The sequence below is a fragment of the Chiloscyllium plagiosum genome, chromosome 19 (genome assembly GCF_004010195.1).
Source record: "Chiloscyllium plagiosum isolate BGI_BamShark_2017 chromosome 19, ASM401019v2, whole genome shotgun sequence".
In the NCBI taxonomy this organism is placed as follows: domain Eukaryota; kingdom Metazoa; phylum Chordata; class Chondrichthyes; order Orectolobiformes; family Hemiscylliidae; genus Chiloscyllium; species Chiloscyllium plagiosum.
This window is the reverse complement of record NC_057728.1, coordinates 41,410,303-41,430,738: the sequence shown is the minus strand read 5'-3', so window position 1 is coordinate 41,430,738 and position 20,436 is coordinate 41,410,303. Positions and strand designations below refer to the sequence as shown.

The 20,436-nt window shown below is 38.4% G+C and overlaps 1 long non-coding RNA gene across 6 annotated transcripts in view; it reads right to left on the bottom strand.

Moving 5' to 3' along the window:
• The window catches only part of LOC122559715, a 93,028-nt gene extending 72,841 nt beyond the window's left edge, over window positions 1–20,187 (bottom strand). For 5 of the 6 annotated variants that reach the window (XR_006314517.1, XR_006314513.1, XR_006314518.1 and 2 more), the window contains exon 1: window positions 19,336–19,872. This is a non-coding gene — a long non-coding RNA (uncharacterized LOC122559715). Of the gene's footprint in view, window positions 1–19,335 lie in introns of all 6 variants that reach the window. The other variant, XR_006314514.1, reaches the window with a different exon arrangement.
• Between the last annotated feature and the right edge of the window lie 249 nt (window positions 20,188–20,436).

Here is a 20,436-nt window from a genome sequence, read left to right as displayed (position 1 = left end):
CAGCATCTTTCCCATCACTGAGGTCAGACTAACTGGTCTATAATTTCCTGCTTTCTCTCTCCCACCTTTCTTAAAAGGTGGTACAACATTAGCCACCCTCCAATCCACAGGAACTGATCCCGAATCTATCAAAATCTGGAAAATAATACCAACGCATCCACGATTTCTCGAGCCACCTCCTTCAGTACCCTGGGATGTAGAACATCAGGCCCCGGGGACTTATCAACCTTCAGACCTAACAGTCTCTCCAACACCAATTCCTGGCAAATATAAATTCCCTTAAGTTCAGGTCCTTCAGCTACTGTTACCTCAGGGAGATTGCTTGTGTCTTCCCCAGTGAACACAGATCTGAAGTACCAATTCAATTCTTCTGCCATTTCTTTGTTCCCCTGTTTCTGTCTTTAAGGGCCCAATTTTAGTCTTAACCATTTTTTTGCCTTTCACATATCTAAAAAAGCTTTTACTATCCTCCTTTATATTTTTGGCCAGTTTACCTTCATACCTCAAAGGTCGACTCATCCCTTGGCATTGCGTCTGCTTGGTTTCGCCAATATATAATGCCTTAGGGCATCCTTGCCTCAATCGGGATCTTCGGTTCATATCACACTACAAGTTACCCCACCGTACTACACACTTTCTCTCACACACACACACACACACTCTCTCTCACACACATTCGCACACACACTCACATGCACGTTTTCACTCACATATACTCCCTCACATTCTCCCTCAAGGTACATGCACATACATACACACACACCCATAAACTCTACCTCTCATGCATACACACGCACACACAAATCTATGGGGTGAATTTGCATTTGCAGATATGTATTTACAGATACATTCCAATTTGTTCAATAAGTACATGATCTGTAGACAATCAATGATAATCAATGTGGCATTTTATAAATTCCTACTTTGGAAATAAATCTGGCTCCAGGTTGAGAGACAAACAGACTTAAAACATTACCTCATCTAAAATGCATTGTCTGACTTGAGGTGTCACCTTTATTCTTATAAAACCTGAAGTTATCTCAGGGCAATGATTTACATATTATTCAATTGAAACCTACAGCACCAATCTAACTGATGAAAGACTTAATAGCCATCACTTTTGGTCAATAAATTTGCATTAGTTTTATGACTCTTTGATCTATTACTTATAAAATCTGTATCCGATATATTGTCTCTCACCAGCTGCCTGAGGAAGAGGGGGGGGGGGGGGGCGGGCTCCAAAACCTTGCGGTTTCAAATAAACCTGCTGGACTACAACCTGTTGACATGCGATTTTTGACTGTAACAATTGAAGTAGACTATTTCTAGATGTAACAAGACCTGGATTAACAGCCAGGCTGTGCTGCTACAGCCCGAGTAATGACCACCTCCAAAGGATAACAATCTATCTCTCATTGACATTCAATGGCATTATAAATACCAAATCCCCTATCATCAACATCAAGGGAAGCTATGCCATGTCTCAGTTCGTATGCAGCATTCCTTTAACAGATATGCTCATGATATCATCACTGTATCACAGTACGTGACCTAAGAGCATAAATGTTTTGGGCCTTATTTTAACTAAGTGTAGCACATTATTGAAAGCAAGCTACTCTTTGTAACAGAATACCTTAATGGTAACCCAGACACTGAAGGACCTGTGATTATAATATTTGTATATATCAAAAGCTGAAACTCAGCTATCCTCTTTAGTTCTTATTTCACTGGAGTTTACACAAGCAATGCTTCATCATACACAAATACCCTGCTGGATGCAAATTCATTAAAATGCTGGCAGTTCATAGCTAACAGCGGTGACAATTTATAAAATAGTCCCAAGATCTTGGAAGCAGACATTTGAAAACCACACTGTAGATCAATAGATAACATTTCTGGATATCGTTATGTTCACAAAATTAACAGCACCAATTTCTGTAAATAAAGATTTGGAAATTGAACAGCCATTAGGCAGACAGCTACTCCTTTTCTGCTGAAAACCTCCATTCTTAGAAGCCTCATCTCTCTTTTAAAACAACGGAACATCCTGCTTTTCAATTTAAACTAAAAAAAGGCAGTCAAAGGCTACTCACTTTACAAAGAATTTCTGAATGAAAATACAGCCATTAAAATATTAATCATTAAAAAGCAGTTTAGTACATTAACAAGACTTAACTGCATGTAGAGGGTTTTGGGTAACAACATTTTGTTTCACCAAATTGGTATCAAAACAAAGGGAACATCCTCAATTTCTTCTCCTCATTCCTAATTTTGTGCAAACTCTACCTAGTGGCAGAAATCTCATAAAGGTCTGAATTCATGAAAAGAAGTTTCTACACTAACTAAATCCTAGTAAGGAGTAGCAAGAAGGAAAATAAAGTAAAATAAAAGCAGAAAAACTAAAAGAAACAAACACTACACACACCAAAAACACAGCAAAACCTTCAATGAGAAATGGAAGGCAAACCTAATTATGGTCAGAGTAGGCAATTATATCTTTACTGATTTTGTACTATTCAGCAATACATGCAGTTTTATTTTAAAGATCATGTGATAAATGATCTCTGGAAGAGAGCTTGAAAATCATCTTTGTTATCAGTAAGGAGGTGGTTTGAGAATTAATGATTCGATCTTCCTGTTGATGATCAAAAATCCAAAAAAATTCTGGAAGGAACTCAAAGACCAGCTCAAGGTAAGCATTAACTCTGGGATTAAGACCATAAGACATAGGAGTGGAAGCAAGGCCATTTGGCCCATCAAGTTCACTCCGCCATTTAATCATGGCTGATGGATGTTTCAATTCCACTTACCAGCACTCTCTGTGGCCCTTAATTCCTTGCGAGATCAAGAATTTATCAATTGCTGCTTTGAACACACCCAACGTCCTGACCTCCACTACGTTCCGTGGCAATGAATTCCACAGGCCCACCAGTTTCTGGCTGAAGAAATGTCTCCTCATTTCCATTCTAAATTGACCCCCTCTAATTTTAAGGCTATGCCCATAGGCCCAAGTCCCCCCTCTTAATGGAAACAACCTCCCAGCGTCCACCCTTTCTAAGCCATGCATTATCTTGTACGTTTCTATTAGACCTCCCTCAACCTTCTAAACTCTAATGAATACAGTCCCAGGATCCTCAGCCGATCATCATATGTTAGGCCTACCATTCCAGGGATCATCCGTGTGAATCTCCGCTGGACACCGTCCAGTGCCAGTTTGTCCTTCCTGAGGTGTGGGGTCCAAAATTGGACACAGTATTCTAAATGGGGCATAACTAGAGCTTTATAAAGTCCCAGAATCACAACACTGCTTTTATATTCCAACCCACTTGAGATAGCAGAATACAACTCATATCATCCAGACAACAACCCCAAAAGTCTGTTGACAAGTTGTTGGAAGATGCTGCAGCAAATGGCATGAGTATGTCCTTTTCTGAAAAAGAGCTCTCAGAGAAGCTTATTGAATTGGTAGTCACCTCTACACCAATTAAACCCTTCAGGAAAGATTTTATGGACAAGAAAATGGGTCATGTCATTGATACTTTACTTGAAATGGACAGAAGAATGGAGTTATTATGGCAGGCCAACAATTATATAACAGGTGCAGCCAATACTTATACTATCATCAAAGTTTACCAAACTAACAACATCTGTAGCAGATGTGGTTTACCACATCTACCCAAAAGCTGTCCAGCTTTCCTTCATATCTGCAAAACATATGTGGCACCAAAAAATGTGTGTACAAGAAACCTGTTTCCAAAAGGCAAACCAGACCCCAAAACAAAATACAAGTGACCAGCAAAATGGTACAAAACCAGATGGGAGCAAATAAACTGTTAAGAACTTACACACATATATCTATGAAGGGTACAGTCAATCAACAACTAACATGTTGATTGTCTGAGGTCAACAGAAGATCTTACAGTCATTAACATCATAGAAAAAGACATACTGTTACAGCCTAAAAGTGAAGAACTAACTAGTACTGTGCACCCCGAAAGACATGTACCTCAGCAAATGATGCTCCATGGTCTAACCTATAACATACTATCATAGTATATTATGGATTCTCAATTCTGTGCATTAGCAGAATAAACTACAATGCCAATTCACATGCTCATCTTGGTTTCCCAAAATTATCTACCTGGCTAGACTATCAGTGTACAGAGATCTTGCTAAGTCATAATTCATGAGATTCAAATCAAACCCTCTGTGGCAGAACAGACCACAACTGATGCAATTGAATCAGTCAGTCTCAAACACTTATACCTAGATCAATTCAATGTGATCAACAATCATAAAGGAGGATGACAAGTATACCATAAAGATGATGCAAATTCATTTATTGGAATTTGAATTATTAATTCTGTGTTGACCTATTTGAACCATTATTAAATTGACAACACTTGTCTGTATACAGCCAAGTATATCTGTTTGAGATTATTTTTTATCTTTGGATAAAGGCAGATGTTGTGTCATGTATCACAGTAAGTATGCCATATACCTTTAACAGACATGCTCATAATGTCATCACTGCATCATAGCATGTGACCTGAGGACATGAAGATCTAAATTGAACCATTTGAAGCATAACACATTGGTGAACACATGTGACTTTTTAATTATTGAATAGCATAATATTAGCCCAGACACAAACAGCTTCGATTGTAATATTTGCATATATCAGGAGCTGAAAAAAATGTTAAATCTTTCAGTTCTTCATTACATACACCTAGCTGTTATGTTACGTGAGTTAACAAAGCATTGCTACATCAGGTACAAATACCCTGCTGGAGGGTAAGCCACACAGTGATCTGAAATTCAAGCATACAAATGTAACGACTACTAGGTTTTGTCAAAACTGGAGAAAGGCGGAGAAAGGCAGACATGGTAATGGAGTACACTCATTGTCAAGTATCCTACATTTTCCTGCAACACTCAAATCTCAATATCAGGGCAAAGAAATATCTTTTGCTAGCAATAAGCTCCTTATTCATTAGCCTAAACATTCACAGTGAGTGAAACACTGAGCACTGACTTTAGGATGCACTGCAATACCTCAGTAAGGGTTCCTCAGAGGACCTTTTAAAGGCACAACATCCATTACACAAAAAGACAAGTTATCCAGAAGGTGCATGGGAGTACCATCACTTACAAATTCCTCCCTAAGTTACTCATTATCTGGACATGGTCACGTACCACAATTTCTTCTTCAGTGGTGAATCAAAATACTGAAATACTCCATCTAACAGCCCTGCAGAAGCATTTCAAGAATGTCCACTGTACCTTCACAAAAATGTTAAATAAGGATAGGTAATTAGTGCTAGGCTATTCAGACTGTTAACAGCGAGGAAATAAATTTACAGAATTACTTTATTTTACCAGGCCAAATACTTTTCTTCAACAGTCTTACACGAAATTTTTTAGACCCCTTCAGCTAGAGGATAATAGTTTAAAATTAATTTTAAATCTTGTTAGCACATTACTTTGCCACGCAGTAATGATCAGATTTTGACTGTGCGATCAGAGAAATACTAAATAGGAGGCTAGAAACTTCCCTTCAGCAAGTTTACTAGGCCACATTCACAAATACACAGCCAAAGCGATACCAAAGGAGAGAAGGAGAGTGTGTATTTGCATACAGAGAAGTTTAAAAATAATAAAATGATGAAAACAAAGAGGAAAGGTCTTATGCTTTTGACAAGCAGGTTCGACTGAACTTGTGAATTATCTTGAAGAAGTCCTTCTCAGGTGAGTAAACAGGTAAGAGTTCACAACATAATGGTCTGGACACTGATACAAGGTCATAGAGTCATAGAGATGTACAGCATGGAAACAGACCCTTCGGTCCAATCCGTCCACGCCGACCAGATATCCCAACCCAATCTAGTCCCACCTGCCAGCATCCGGCCCATATCCTTCCAAACCCTTCCTATTCATATACCCATCCAAATGCCTCTTAAATGTTACAATTGAACCAGCCTCCACCACATCCTCTGGCAGCTCATTCCATACATGTACCACCCTCTGCGTGAAAAAGTTGCCCTTTAGGTCTCTTTTATATCTTTCCTCTCTCACCCTAAATCTATGCCCTCTAGTTCTGGTCTCCCCAACCCCAGGGAAAAGACTTTGCCTATTTATCCTATCCATGCCGCTCATAATTTTGTAAACCTCTATAAAGTCACCCTCAGCCTCCGAGGCTCCAGGGAAAACAGCCCCAGCCTGTTCAGCCTCTCCCTGTAGCTCAGATCCTCCAACCCTGGCAACATCCTTGTAAATCTTTTCTGAACCCTTTCAAGTTTCACAACATCTTTCCAATAGGAAGGAGACCAGAACTGCACGCAATATTCCAACAGTGGCCTAACTAATGTCCTGTACAGCCGCAACATGAACTCCCAACTCCTGTACTCAATACTCTGACCAATAAAGGAAAGCATACCAAACGCCTTCCTCACTATCCTATCTACCTGCGACTCCACTTTCAAGGAGCTATGAACCTGCACTCCAAGGTGTTTTTGTTCAGCAACACTCCCTAGGGCCTTACCTTTTTTATTATTTCATGCTTTTGTATTTTTATAGCATGAAAGCAGCAGACTGATGACCATCAAGAATAATTCTGCAATAAAACTGCCAATGCTCTTTTCAATGAGTGTCATTCATAATTTTGATTAGATGGAATAGGGTATAAATAAGACAAAAGATGATTATATCAGAACACTGTATCTCGGGGAAATATGTGTAATGTAAGGAAACTTTATGTATGAGTAATGGAAACTAAACCCACATAAGGAATTTCACTTAAGAGTCACAGAACTAAATACCAGTTATATTAATAGTCAATATTAAGCCATACTTTGTGGCTTCAGCAGGAACCCAGATAATTTAAGGGGAATTATCATTACAATCACACTTCCATCTGCTTTTGATTTTCATGGTGTTATCTGTTCCTTTCCTCTGATGTTTCTTTATTTCTTCTCTTCAGCTTGCACCTCCATTTTCTTCTTTTTTCTGATTCTGGCTATGTTAACTTTTACTTTGTGTTAGATGTGGTGAATGGAGATGGGTGGGAAATTTTTCTGAGAACTGCAGTTGTGAGACAATTATGGTCCTGCTTTATTCCCTTCATACCTGCTTCCTATTCTTTCATTCTCAATGAATTAGTTGCCTGTTTAACTTCTCGGGATTGTATACATATAAAAGGAGGACAGGAGAAACCTAACTTGTTCATCAGGCCATCACCCAAATTTGTACCCCTCTCCCCCCCTGCTGCCATAGAATCTAGTGGAAGTTTTTTTAAAAAAGCTAATTTATCCTGAGTTTTCTCCTATCTCCTCTCTGACTTCTAAAACTGAACAAGTGTGTTCTAGGAGATCATAATACTAATATACCTTCTATATGCAGATATGCTTGTCATTCTCAGGAATTTATTAACCTGCCCTTTGAGTGGTTGCATATTAAAAAAAACACTATACTTATCAGCAATTTGTTTCACTGTTTAATGATTGTCAAAATATGTTTCACTGAGCAACTGACCTAGTCTATGCTTTCGTAACTGGTGGTTCCATCACTGGTCCACTACAATATGGCTGGATAATATCACCCAACAACTATGATGAGGCCTAAATATTTCAATATAAATGAAAAATAAGCCCTTTATAACAAATTGTTGATTTCTAAGTTCATATCTAAAAAAAATCAAGATAAAGGAGTCCAAAAGAGATTCGGAGTGATCTGGAGCATGATAATGTGAGGCTGACCAGGACAAAAGTAGCGAAAGGCCCAAGCTGAGTGGGGTTTTACCAGTCAGTAAGGAACTCAAGATCTAAACAAATGCATGCATAATCTAAGAGAAAGCTGGTTGCTAATCTAGATATAAGACTAAGTGCAATCAACCTTATCCCCTGGTCTGGCTTACACATGACTCCAGATCCACACAGTGTAGGTAATTCTGAACTGCTCTCTGGGCAATTGGGAATGGACAATAAAATGCTGGTCTGTCCAGTGATGTCCACATTGTGTGAACGTACGAGAAAAAGATGTGTTTTCTCTGCATTTATTAAGATCCAGCATTGCAGTTAGCATGACTGTTCCCAGAAGAAACCATGTAGTGAACAAGGTGAGGATTGGTTGGATTTAAAGGGAGGTTGGAAAGCATTGTGATCTGTCTCTGGGTTTCACTGCTGCAGACCATATCTGCCCAGCATGAATGGTAATCTTATACAATTCCATCACTGGGGACACGCTAACTTTAATTGATTGGAATGTCTCAGCATCTCGGTCTAGTTTTTACACAGCCCTTTATTTCCTCTTTGGGGTGTCCCTCATCAATGAGGCTAGTAAACGTGAAAATGGAATCTCAGTTTGCATCTTAAAAGCTAAATCTGCCTGAACCAGTCTTTGGCTCCTGTTTTAGTGACAGAGGGCAGAGTCAGGTTTAATGGGCTTGGATAGTACACCATCGACTATAAAATACAGGAGCAGAATTAGGCCATTCAGTCTGCTCCATCATTTGATGATGGCTCGTTTCTCAAGCCCGTTCTCCTTAGTGGGACTAGTTTAGTTTGGGAAACTTGGTTGGCTTGGACGAATTAGACCAAAGCATCTGTCTGTGCTTTATGACTCCATGACTCTATAATATACAAACTGGGCAGGAACAAAGAGAACTGCCTGGCAACTCTTTGTTCTCTTAGAGAACAATGTCCAAAAAAAGGTAAGGAACGTCTGGAAAATTGCATGCAGAGGTAGTGTGGAATAACAAACCAACAAGTGGACCCAGGTAATATTTTACAACACCATGTACAGATGAGTGGCTTATGCTTTAAAAGACAATACTGGAAAGGGTTACCTGATATCACAAGATAAGGACTACCCATTAGGATATAAAAGACTGTTTCTAGGAGGAGATAACCAGTGCTGCAGTGGTTATCATTTTATTGTGTGCACCAGAAGGTTTCAGTAGCAGTAATATGTACTTATACTCAATTTTGCACTTGATGCCCCATACGAGACCATCAGGTATCAAAGATGTAATTTAGTTAGCTATTAAGTAATATATAATGAATCTGTTTACAGTTTATCAAGACCGAGCCAATTTCTGCTGAAAATGTTGTGTGGACATCATTCCCCACATTGTGTTAGTAACTTAGCTTAAATTATTAAGCAGGATTTGTGGCAGTGAATCTATCCAAAGTATCCCAGGTAGCTCAGGTGAATGATGACAATATTTTAATAGCTTGCCAGCATGACAGGTCCTTGGAAGTGAGGATGATATCTGTCAGGCTAGATGAGTCTTCAGGTGACTAGGAAGCCTAATTTCAAAAACATGACAAAATGTTGACACAGGAATTACACAGGTTTGTTGCATTCCAAAATCTTTGTAAACATTGAATTTGATTCCAAAGTATGTAGCTCTGTTATTTGTGACAAGATACAATATAAACATTGTTACCATTATCAAAAGTAACAGCATCAGTTTCAAAATCTTTGAATTATTTCAACTTAAAAACAAGAATAAGATGCAAAAATACACTCTGCACCAATCTCACCGTCTGTGTATGCTAGCTTGTGTTAATTAGAATGTTTATATTTTTAACTGTCATCACACCCCAGGCAATAATCTGAAGTTTTCCAGTCCTGATTCTGCTTTAAGGGGTATTGGCATCACGGACTCGTTTACAAATAACTGAATTTAAGTTGAAGATAGACATCTGCCTTTAATCCCAGAATAAGAAGTGGAATGGGCCCTTCAGTGATTTCCTCTCGCCTGGGAGAGGATTAAGTGGCTTGAAATTAAGGCATACCGTGCTTTACTCCAAAAGGGCAAGCAGTGTGACAATGATCTAAAAATTTACCAGATATTCTTAAATTCTTCTGGTATCCAGGCAACAACTAGACTGGGACACCAACTAAGCCCCATTTACTACTTTCACACAATACTAGACTACAGTTAGACTCTCAGGCTGAAAAGTAGGAATCAACTGATCGGTTTGTCACTATCCCAGCCACACTACCTCTGATGTAGAGATATGACCTTTGATATGTCTGGAGGCTTAAGCAATGTTTGACGAAACGGTCAGTTATTCAACAAATTAGGTTGTAGATTTTGCAGACCTTCAGACCAATTCACCTTGAAGCCAAAATTTAAACAAAAACTGCTGGAAATATTCAGCGGGTCTGGCAGAACATGAGAAGACAGAAACTAGAGTTAATGTTTCAGATGAATGATCTTTCATCAGATTTTGAGCCCTGCCTCATTCACACCTCTTGTGTTTTACATATCACTACTGAAATACGTACATTTTTAATTGTCAAGATAACAAGTAATAACAATACCTTTTGTAAGTGTGGAATATTTGAAATTACGCAGAAGCAAATTTAGAGTAATTCAACAATATCCTCAATAATTATCACCCCTCCACAAACACAAGGAAAGCATTAATTTCTTAAACACTACAGTATTTAAATTGGCACAAGACATAAGATAGCAACAAAAGATCTTTTCAAAATACCTTACAAACAGGTCTTACATGAAAAACATGGCTTTGCAAATTGGCAAGGTCACAATTAATATGTTTTCATCACATATGCACAAAATTGAAAGATATACTATTTTAATCTGATTTCAAACCTCAATCTCAGATGTATATTTAATATCTGGTCTGGTTCTGATCTTGATCTACCCTCAATTGCAGTCTGTAGAATAGTTTCCAAACTCTTATCTATTACTTCAATTATATTCCCTAGTTCTAAACCCCACTAAATTAATTAGTCATTGCCTCACTACATTTCTTTCATTACGACAGTGTGACCATACTTTCAAAGTATTTTGAGTGACATTAAATCACTTTGCGGTGTCCTAAGGTCATAAAAAACACAAGAAAAATGCAAGATGATCCTTACGAAAATAAAATCGTATTAGTCATTAGAAGGAGGAATGATTTCTTTGAAATTTGGTTGCTTTACATAATATAGAAAATGTTCTTATCTAATTTGTAGACTCAACAGATCCTAGCAGATGCGATCCACAAAATTTTTCCTTCTCGTTATCTGAATAGGCATCACTCCAATCCAAGTTGACAGATCATGGCTGAAAGTTTCCCTCACTGACTTAAACCAAGATGGAAACTGACACGGAATTTTCCTGTCAATTCTCAGCAGTGTTAAGACTAGCTAATGGTCTCTGCAAATGACAGGCAGCCCCCTCTCCAACATTCTACTCCAGCAGAAAGCTGTTCCAAATGCTCCCTCACATCCTCTCCCTACCTTTCCTCCTCCTACTCCCTTGCATGCTGCCAACCATGCCAGCAGTCAGTCACTCCCTTGTATTATCTCCTAACCTCAGCAGTCAGCTATTTGTCACAGCCTCTCCTCACACCCCAGTATAGATACTATCCACACCGTCACCATGGCTGCTACAATGTTGGACCTCGGATTATGTAGTGCCACTTGTCTTTCCAGTGCTTGCTGCTCCTCATCTCAGATGGTTTCCCTGCTGCCTCACTAGTGAGGTTACCAACAGTAAATGTGGGAAGAAACGGCCAGTGAATGGAAGAGCTGCTCCTCTCAAATTCTGTCAATCGTGCATACGAGTGACAGGTGACTTTCCTCTGATTAGTTACATCCTTAATTGAATTTCCCAGCTGTTTTGGGGGCTTGAGGACAAATTACTTCACTGGGCCCATATATTTTGAATATTAGCATGATGCATAACTACATATCATATTACTCTAACTTATTTATTCTATAAAAGGTAATTTTCTTGATGATAAATTACTTCCTTTCAACATTTCGAAGGGTTTTCATTAACTTTGTCTTAATTTATCAGAAAATAAGTACATCATAACTGATTTGTCCAAGTACGTAGGAATAGGTTACAAATATATAGTAATGCATTGTGCATACACAAATTAGATGCATATGCTGACATTTATCAAGTCATGTGTTTTTATCAAGTGAAGCTTAATTATCATACCAAGTTGCTATCAATTGTGTGGTTATAATTCAAAGGAAATAATTGTTAAAATGCAATGCATCACAATTATTTGACAAAGTCTCCTTATTATGAACGTAAGAACAGGTTATATTTTTGAAAAAAAACCTAAATTCATCGATAAAGAACCAAGAAAAATGGTGATTTTTTTTCCCCCCAGAATATAAATATTATATAATTTTCAGTGCGGGCTAGGTGGACCAAAAGGTCTGTTTCCATACTGTATGACTATGACTCCAACTTTATAATTTAGCTTTTAGTAAAGTAGGTGTCCAAAGCAAGGTTAGTTCTCTGATGGCTTTGCAGGTCTCTGCTGAGTTTGCTGATCTAAAGTGGATGGGAGGAAATATGCTATAATTGGACTTCCCTTTCCTAGAAAACTTCAGAGGGAAAGAAAATTCTAATGGGCTACCTGTTCCTGATCTGATTCCTTTCAGAAAGTTAATACACAAATGGCCATCAAGGAAAGAAAGGGTGCAATCAACTACAGTGTTCTTTACAGTTGAATAGCCTGTTCATTGTTGTGACTCACTGGGTTAGTATGCTATAATTGAACTTTGCTATTCCCTGAATTGTACAAAATGTTAACTTTTTTAAAACAATTACATACACTACCCCAATTTACCTGATTATCAGCTGGCCAAATTTCTTGTTGTTCTGCCTTCTTTCTCTGGATGCTTCCACTGCTTTGCAAGAAGTGTAGAGTAACAATTCACTTGGAAAATATCATTAATTTATCAATTCAAAACTGCTGCAGGAATGTTGGTTTTAAACTGAATTTTTGACTGCCGAGAGTGGCTTCTACGTTGAGAGAGTCTGTACAATTTGTTATGAAGATGCGAGTATACTGTTTCTTGAAGAGAGTTAAAAGCTAGCATAACAATCTAACACAGCACCAAGTGTCCTGAAAAAGATATAATGTAACATTTGGTCAAACAACTTGATTAGCTGGTTGCCTGGAAATTACAAAACAGATCTGAATTAAGCCAATCAATTTAAAACTTTTCAAAAAACCAGCCAGATGTCAAATCTTCTTTACTTCTTCTTAGGGATTTCTGTTTCACAGATTACTGATCGATAAAGGTATCTTTAGGAGAGCTATTCTCCAGCAGTCTGCAGATGTCGTTGGCTTGGAAGTTCTCCTCCCAACTGTTCAATTTTCCCTGGTCTTATACCCCCCCAAAGTATCGGATTGTGTCATTGGCTTTTAAGATTGTCAATATACTCAATTCAAACTTGATTGGAGTTTGTTTTTTTGGGGGGTATAATTTAAACTGATTGGTTTAATTCAAATCTGTTTTGTCGTTTCCAGCCAACCAGCTAACCGAGTTGCTCGACCAAACGTTACATTATATCTTTTTCAGAACACTTGATGCTGTGTCAGGTAGTTCTGCTAGATTTTAACTCTCAAAGGTCCGGTACACTCACATCTTCATAAAGAATTCCTCTCCAACTTGTTTCCAGCTCCAAACTGCTCAGCCACCACGAACTAACTCCATAATTATTGCCAAGCAAAAAGGTCTGTTGACAATATTGTCACTAGTCTGCAGACCAGTGAATTTTTTTTTGCCAACAAGACCTGGATCAGCACACACACTCAGCTCCTGATCACCTGCAATCTGAACCTCCAGCATTGGTTGCTCAAACAGTTGTTCAAAATTCCTGCCATGGCTATCAGGTACTTGCTTTCAAATTTGCAGCCACTCTTTCAAACAAACAGTTTTCCTAAGAAACTGTTGTTTCTCATATCAGTCTGAGAATTAAAAAAAAATACAAAAAAACCAAGACATAGTCCTTACATCACATTCACTCTCTAAACACTTAAACAATGGGAGCTTGAAAAACATCCCTGAGGCCAGTAAGAATCTATGAATCCTAGTTAGTGCCCTAGAAAGATCTGGCATTTTGAGATGAGGATCGAGGCGGAAAATGGAGAACAGTGATTTGTTTTTTTGTTCAGATGTACAACTTAAAGGCTCTCCAAAGGCTTCATAATTTATCCAGTCAGTGACTATACCACATAAATTAATATTCATCTCAAATTCCAATTTGTGTTATTTCATCTCAAGGTCGCCTATAATTTGCCTTCACACCGAGAGCAAAAGATAAACCAAGAAAGACTAAAAATGTTGCCAACAATTTCACATATGGGTGCCTCATCAATGTAGGAAAGGACTCAGTTGTGACGTTCATCACAGTTAAATAACCTACTGACATTCGGTCAAGACCCACAGATGAACCAATACTTACAGAAAATAATGAAGCATATTGAGAGATGACGGAAATGAAGGTAAATAATAACTTACTGTCTTCAAAAGCTAAAGGGGTTAAAAATCTGGCAAAAGAAATATTAAAAATACACTTGATTAAGAAGGCAGCTTTGGAACATTTTATCATGCAGAGATAATGTCTTCTTGATCTTGAAGAGCAGAACTCCAAGCATGAATATTACAAATGCATAGATGTCCACCCTTTTCTCTGAATAACTGCAGGATATTATCACCAATGGTCCATGCTATTTCTGACTGCTAAGTTCTTGCAACATAGTACAAGAAAAGCACCAAGGTAAGTCACACTGCAGTGCTATTTCTGGCTCCTGAGTTCTATGAGCCTGATTCTATTGCTGGGTCCTGAGTTCTCATAAATGATGCACACCAGTTGGAAACATAAGAGGCATGTGCAAATGAAGGAGGCATAGGCAGGATCATGACTACAGAGGTTGTAAAAGGTAGCCATTCAGAAAATGCATTGACAATCAAACTTTGAGGCTCGATTTTGAAAGGAATTACAAACCTGATATTAAGAACCGTACAAAGGACAGTAGTTCCAAGAAGAAACACAATCAATAATTCAATTTTTATCCTTTAGTTTCACATGCATTCTGTTTGATAATGGAAACCCATATCAATCAATTTTTGACATTCAGGTTGAAATCAGTAGTAGTTCATCAACATATCTAAAGTCAAGGGCACAGCACTAAAAGTGATCTTATGAAACATGATAAGTGCTAGAGGATTGTGGGATCTAAGTTTGATATGTTCTGGAAGTAAACAATGAAAATGAGACCTAAAGTGATCAGAGTTACAAAAAAATCATTGATTCATAGAATCCCTATAGCGTGGAAGCAGGCATTTCAGCTCATCAAGTCCACACCAAACCTCCAAACAGCATCCCATCCAGATCTACCATTCCTCCCAACAACTCTGTAACCCTGCATTGCACATGGTTAATCCACCCAGCCTGCACATCTCTGGACACTACAGGATACGTTAGCATGGCAATTCCATCTAATTTGAACATCTTTGGACTATGGGAGGAATCAAAGATGGGATCGCAATAGAAATCCGAGATGGAAAAACACAGTCCTCAAAGAACAGTAAGAATCAGATGGGGAGGGGCTTGTGTGGGGTGCTTGGGATGGGGTGAGGTCATGAAGTGATTTGAACATAAAGCTAAAAGCTTTAAATTTGAGTCACTGAAGGACTGGGAGCAACATAGATCAGCGAGCATGGAAGTGAATTTAGAGATCAGAATTTAGAGATCAGAATTTAGAGGTGGCTGAAAAACAGCACAGTTCTGGATGGGCTGGAATTTATGGAGGATAGGAGGTTAATCAGACAGCACTAGAATAATTATGCCTGCAAGTGACAAAGGCAGATGAATTAAAGTATGGGCAATCTTATGGTGGTAAACTTATGAGGTCAGAAATGGAGAGAAGGATCGCAAGGCTGCAAAACACAGTCTGGTTAAATCTACAACAGATGCAAATAAGAGAGGTAGAATTAGTGATTACTATATAAACTGGGTGGCAATCAGCAAAAGACAATGGCTTTTGTTTTTTCTTAATGGTTAGTTTCTTTTTACTAAGATTCAAAACATCCCCAGAATTAACATTACTGAACCTGAACACAGAATTTAAGAAAAATAATTTCATCACACAATGTCTGTAAAATTGTACAACACTGAATTAGGTTTTAAATGCAGTAAATACCCCAAAATGTAATTTGGTAATATAAATTCTAAAAAATACAAAAGCTATCTGAACATTTTGCATTACGAGTTATAAACCTCAGCACATAAGCTTAATTACTTCTTCGTTATATGAATAGGAAAGGTTTGGAGGGATATGGGCTAGGTGCTGGCAGGTGGGACTAGATTGGGTTGGGATATCTCATCTATGACTATGACTAATATTATAACAAAAAACAAGATTGAAATATTTAATTTCAGAAATCCCATTAACATCTGTACTAAAATATTAGTGACCTATGACCATAGAGTACGTTTAATATTGTATTAAAATGTGATAATAAGTATATAACATATTATTGTATACTTATTATCACATTTTAATACAATATTAAAATAATACAATATTATTCTGATTCTTAATTTTTTCAAAAGTTATCCTCACCTACACTATTCAAGCCAGACCAAAACTAGCAAAGGGGAAAATAAATTTCAATTAGACCCAACTAAGCAAAGACAGAAAGTTTGCCTATTTTGGATTTCTAAAACTGGTTAAAAAGTTACAGATATTAGTTACAACAAGCATTAATGCTCCTATCGCAATCTCATAATATGTTTGTCCCATAACAAGTCAAACCTCAAGTAACACTTGTAATATATTTCTGGCATATTAAAATTGTTCCACACCATATTCTTGTGGACTTCCTGAGAAGTGTTTTCACTTGTGCCATATAAGTCAGACCACTTTTTTTAAAAAATCATGCACCAGTTCATTATTCACTTGAAACAGCCCCAGGTTTGCCGAAGTTCATTTCATTTAATGTGTAAGAAACCTTTGTCAGTTCCACATTACTTTTAGAAACAAAAAGGTGTTCATTCAGCTTCATGGCTGAATGTAGGTCAATACTGCAGAAAGAAAAAGACAACTTTTAGACCAATCATTACACCAGTATTTTACATATCACAATAAAGAGCGGTAAACTACATATAAAAAAACCAAAAGAATTGCAGATGCTGGAGATTAGAAACAAAAATAGAAATTACTGGAAAATCTCAGCAGGTCTGGCAGCATCTGTGGAGAGAAATCAGAATTAACGTATTGGGTCCAGTGACCCTTTATTAGAACTGTTCTGAAGAAGGGTCACTGGACTCAAAACATTAACTCTGATTTCTCTCCACAGGTGCTGTCAGGCCTGCTGAGATTTTCCAGCAATTTGATTCTGTAAACTGCATATAATTTCCAATTGAAGTATACTGTAGTTATGAATTTGAGGAATGTATTTACATGTTCTCTGAACAAAACAATTACGTTTTACTTAAAAATACAATAATTATTTGCCATCTTTGGATTACAATTCTTCTCACTACATCCAAAATTTTCTACTCCTCTCAAAACAAAACTGACGTAGAGTTCAAAAATGTCTGACACTATCTTGATTCTCTACCAAAAGGTCGCTCAATACATGTAAATCTTGGTAATGCATGTTAACATTTTCTGTTTTAATTTCAGATTTTGGGCATCTGTAATATTTTGCTTATGCTTTAATGAATGCAAGCAAAGCTTTTGACAGTTGAGGGCACCACATCCACTCATATACAAGCACTTTCCAGTCGACGTCACATGGCAGCTACCAACAGCAAAATGTTTTGGTCGGTTTTCTTTCTCCCTTTCCTATCTGAGAAGTCTGAAGGTAGTTCTACTAATCCAACTGTTGCCCTGTTGAGGTTATTTGACTGAGTATGATCTCGGATCAAACTTGGAACTGGTGGTTCAGGAGAAAGTGAGGACTGCAGATGCTGGAGATCAGAGTTGAGACTGTGGTGTTAGAAAAGTGCAGCAAGTCAGAGATTCCTGATGAAGGGCTTATGCCCAAAAAGTCGATTCTTCTGCTCCTCAGATGCTGCCTAATCTGCTGTGCTTTTCCAGCACCACACTCTCGACTCGGTGGTTCAATACTGCACCAAATAGAATTTTAAACAATATGGAAAGTAAGATTTATTTCCTCCTTCGAGAGTGAAGTTTTCAATGCTACAAGGTACAAAGCAAGAAACATACAGTAAGTGGACCTGTTTTAAATTACCTATTGAAAATAAGATTATGTGGTGTTTCATAACAGGTTGCTATTATCTGTTTGAAGTTACTGAATCAATGTGAATCCAATAACAATTAGGTGCTATCACAGAAAGATCAGGTCAATTTATCAATCAAAAGTGCAATGCATAATAGATTCTGCCTTAAGTTGATACATGTTTGGAATGTCTAGGTTTGTAGAACAAGTGGAATGGCAGTCTGTGGAGTATTAGAGGAGGATCGGGGGAAAAAAATTCTAAAATGCACAAGCAAACTACGATTTTTTTTCTGCTTCAGCCATTGGGGATTTTATGCCAGGTAGTGAACACTTGGAACAGAATGGGGCATCAGCCTGGAAAGTCATTTGACAAAAGGATTGAAACCGGTATTCCTGCTGTAAGAACAGATGGCAAAACATTGGGATTAAAAATTAACGTTAATAAACATAAAATAACGGAAGGCGAAAACAAAAAAAAAACAATACCATTATCAAATAGCATATCAAGTTGCTTTAACCACTACTGAAATCAATACTGTTAGGAAAGTACAACAGGGCATCACCGTTGACAAACGTGGCACCAGGCGCATACAAGGACTGTAGCATTTCAAAAGGCAGCCAACACCACTTTACCAATAAGGGCTATTCGGAAAGGGGAATAAGCGCTGTTTTGCCAGGGATGCCAGCATCCCATAAACGAATAAATAGAAAACCAATTTGTCCCTATGGTTAATATCCAAACTTAAGCTTTATTCCCATCCAGCCAAATATGGATCATCTTAGTTCGGCTTGACAAATGACGAAGCAATATTAAACCATGAAATTCAATGGGGACAGCTACGAAATTAAAACCTGCAAATGCTCAGTCGTCAGTAACATTCGCATATTGTAGAGACCACAGAAGTTTTGTTGAATAGCAACCACGCAACATGACATGATGTTTTCTTTTGGGAAGTCTCCATCAGTCCAAATAAACAAATTTGAGCTGATCCGGGATGGGTGCGGACAGGAGATTAAGATCAAATTACAGCAAAAGTAGCGGAATATCAGGTAACGAGCGAATGGTAAAGTCTAAGCTGTCAAACAGGATAGAGCTGGGGACGGGTGAAGGAGCCCTCCACCCTGGTAACCGCAGCTGTCAGCTGGCATCCCACTCCAGAGAAACTTTCCGACAAAGACTCTCCCAACTCCTAAAGCTCGGTAGCTCCTTGCCGTCAAGATGACATCCCGATTCCCCCCACCCTTCCCTTTCCGACTAGGCGTTTCGTTCACGGGTGACCCTGTCACACAAGAAGCCGACATTTTACTCACTCGGACACTCCGCCGACTCCCGTCACCTCATCACTGTTCGGCCTCCCGGATCACGGCCGGATTAGGAGGGAGGCTTGTGCGCATGCGCGCCAGGCCCAGTGCTCGTGCACGTGACGCCCGAGGCCGGAGAGACGAGAGCGCGAGTCCTTCTTGCTCGCGCTGCTACCGTGGCCCATCTCCAACCGTCTCTGAGGTTGCACGTGCCTTGGAGCGATGGCAGAAAGCTCTTCCTGAGAATGCACGGACCCAATGGGGTCAGGGAAGAACCTTCTCTAAGGATGCGCGAGCTCAGCAGGGACTGGATAAAACCCTCTGAAGATGCACGAGCTCAACAGGAAATGGGGAAAAAAACCTTCCCTGAGGATGTACTAGCTCAGCACGGACTGAGTAAAACCCTCTCTGAGGATGCACCAGTTCAGATAGGACTGAAGAAAACCTTTTCTGAGATGAACAACCTCAGTAGTGTTAGAAACAAAATTCAATAAAATTTAGAGGAGACCACCAAAGCTGGAAACAAGACAATTTATTACGAACTTGCAAGTAAGGGCTTCAATTGCATAAGCAAATAAAAGCAAATTAGAACTTAGGTTAGTGTATAGTTATACCCTTTGAACTGAGTGAGGTCATCTCTCCAGACTCCTAATTACCCAATCTCTCTTACTATTTCGCCTCTACCTATCTATGCTCCACACCCATTGCCCCTTTCTTTCCAAGTTGGCAATTTCCCCCTTGCACGTGCTGTCAAAAGGCTAAACTCTTATCTCAATGTTCCCCTTTGTAACTTCTTTCATTATCCCTAGGTACATTCCATTCTTGTACATACATCTTAACAATGTATCTTTTTCGTGCTTTGCTTATATGTTTCAGTAATCTTAGCTTTTTGCTGAAACTGTTGTTTTAAATATTATGGTAAAAGGAATTATTTTCTTTAATAAATCTACATTAAAGTTAGTACTTAATTATCCATAATTATGCACTGAAAAGTAGAGATACTCTTCCCTAGATACCTGCAGAGCTAGTAGTTCTCTTGCTGTACCACTTTTCTGTATGCTTTTTCTACATCTGCAAAAACAATACTTTTACCCCATTTCTAACAATAGG